Source organism: Mus caroli, chromosome 7 (genome assembly GCF_900094665.2).
Source record: "Mus caroli chromosome 7, CAROLI_EIJ_v1.1, whole genome shotgun sequence".
NCBI lineage: Eukaryota > Metazoa > Chordata > Mammalia > Rodentia > Muridae > Mus > Mus caroli.
In genome coordinates this window covers 65,638,504-65,640,953 of record NC_034576.1, presented here as the reverse complement: position 1 = coordinate 65,640,953, position 2,450 = coordinate 65,638,504, and the positions used below count along the sequence as shown (strand labels likewise).

Below are 2,450 nucleotides of genomic sequence, written 5' to 3'. Positions count from 1 at the left end.
GAGAAAGTACCAAAGGAGCTGAAGTGATCTGCAACCCTATGGGTGGAACAACATTATGAACTAACCAGTATGCCGGAGCTCTCGCCTTTAGCTGCATATGTATCAAAAGATGGCCTAGTCGGCCATCACTGGAAAGAGAGGCCCATTGGACATGCCAACTTTATATGCCCCAGTACAGGGGAACGCCAGGGCCAAAAAAATGGGAATGGGTCGGTAGGGAAGTAGGGGGCAGGGTATGGGGGACTTTTGGGATAGCATTGGAAATGTATTGAGGAAAAGATGTAATAAAAAAAAGACTAGTTATCTAGCTAGATGTTCCTTATCTGTTACTAGTTCCACAGGTTCATTGAAAGTCTAAAATTAAAATTTTTGTATCTAAGTTAACATTGAAATTTTGTATTGATAAACCCTGTCAATATATTATCTTCTGTCATTACTCCTAAAAAAAGAAAAAGAACTCAAAAAAAAAATCTGTGAGTCTCAATTAGGCAATGCAAACTAGTCAGTGTCCTTAGAAAAGTGGCTTGCCAACCAATATCTTTAAATCAGACAGGAAAGAGGGCAGCCTGTGATGTGACTTAAGGACACTATATTCTCGTTCATTTTACAAAGAAAAGAAGTTTCTAACTTAACTTAGAACTAGTCTCAAACTTAACAGACTGTTGCAAAATAAAAACCATACAAAATAAAAAATACAAAATGGCCATGTATATCATTTAGAGTCCCCTACTGCTGACATTTTACTATACTTGAGGTGTCAACAACTCTGTCATTGCCTTATTTTGGTATGCTTTTCTGGATCACTAAAGTATTCTAACTATACCATAGATCTTTTACTATACACACTTCAGTATGTAATTCCTAACAATAGAAAGAATAATTACTTATATCATTCATGTTTCAGGATTTAATAAGTCAATCATTTAAATCTCCACTTAGTTTATCTAATAAAGGCTGGTTAGCACTCTTCTGTCTTTAGTGCAGGATTCACATAGGGCTGAGGGATTCATTCTATCATCTTCCCTCTCTCTAGCTTATGTTGAATAGAAACATGATAAACAAAATCTTGTTTGTTGTAGAATGTAAATTTTGACACAAAACTATAGTCAGTCCTGTGCGTTGCTAATACACATGGTTTAGAACAATTCCTGGATTGTGGTATCTCTCAGTAAATGATGAGTGAATGAATGAATTAATGAAGAATAAAAAAAAAAACAGTAAACGAAAGTTCAAACCTGTTTGTTTTCTTACTCAACACCTCTTCTGAACAGGGCCAGGTTCAGACTGACAAGAAATGAATAGTTATTTACACAAGGTTTCTAAAGGTGGCAAAGACAGTGGGAAGGATCATTACCCGCTAGAAGCAGAAAGGCATACCTCTAAAAGAAAGCACTTTCGGCAGCAGTGATAAGGCCCTTCGTGTATCTGCTCTTGAAGTGGTTGATTCTGTTGCTGCAGGGGAGTTTCTTTGGTTTGAAGCAGAACCAGGGCTCTCCAGTGCAAAAGATTCATAAAGTTGCACAGAGGAAGACTTCCAGGAAGACACACATTGCACTTCATTGCTTCAGAAATCCTTCCGGATCAGAAGAGACTCTTGAAATAGACCCTGTATGGTTGGTCTTCCTGCAGGCGCTGAAGAACTCTGATCCCTTCACTGAGGTGAACCAGAGATACGGACACTCTAACTCTGCCTGGCCAGAGCAAAGTAAAAACACCTTGTAAAATCTATTCTGGTAGTCTACCACATGGCCCACAGTACTGGCTTGCAGCTTAGGCGAGTGTATTCTGGCCTGCAGGTAATCTCCGCCATACTTCTTGGGCTTCTTTCGAAAATCTTGCCCATTAACCAACACCTCCAGCTGGCTCCCCACCCTCAAGAAGGCTGCAGAATTCAAGATGACAAAGTAGCTGAAGGAAGGGTCCGTGCTCTTCACAAATGGGACCAGGTCCACGTCAGGCACCTTCCACTTGGAGGCAGCAAGCAAGGTACCCTCCTCTAAGCGTTCCTGACTAGACAGGGTCTGGTGCTCATAGCCACAGTTCGCATTCTGACTAGCACCTGCAGCCTGTGAGGAAACATTCTGTCTGCTGCTGTCCATGAATGTCTTTGATATTGTCTCATGGTCCAAGTGCTCCACCTGAGTGGCATAGACGACCAACACCATCACCATCAGCACCACGAAAAGATAGCAGAAGACTAATAGTTTGAAGAAGTTGGCCCACATTTTCCAGCTGTGTCCTGATGACCCATGACCGACACCATGTTACTTTCTCTTTCAAAGCTCCATGTCTCTGTTCACTCTGAGCTGTGAATGAGTATCCGGTTTAACTTGCTGCCATTCTGCCTAGGACTTCAGAGTTCTGTAGAGGAAAGACTGCAATGATTCGAGAGGCATGTTCCTGAAGATGTGTGTGTGTGTGTGTGTGTGTGTGTGTGTGTGTGTGTGTGT

General features: G+C 41.5%; 1 pseudogene; it reads right to left on the bottom strand.

Annotated features, from left to right (window-relative positions):
* Window positions 1-1,379: 1,379 nt before the first annotated feature.
* On the bottom strand, window positions 1,380-2,225 carry LOC110297266 (annotated as a pseudogene).
* Between the last annotated feature and the right edge of the window lie 225 nt (window positions 2,226-2,450).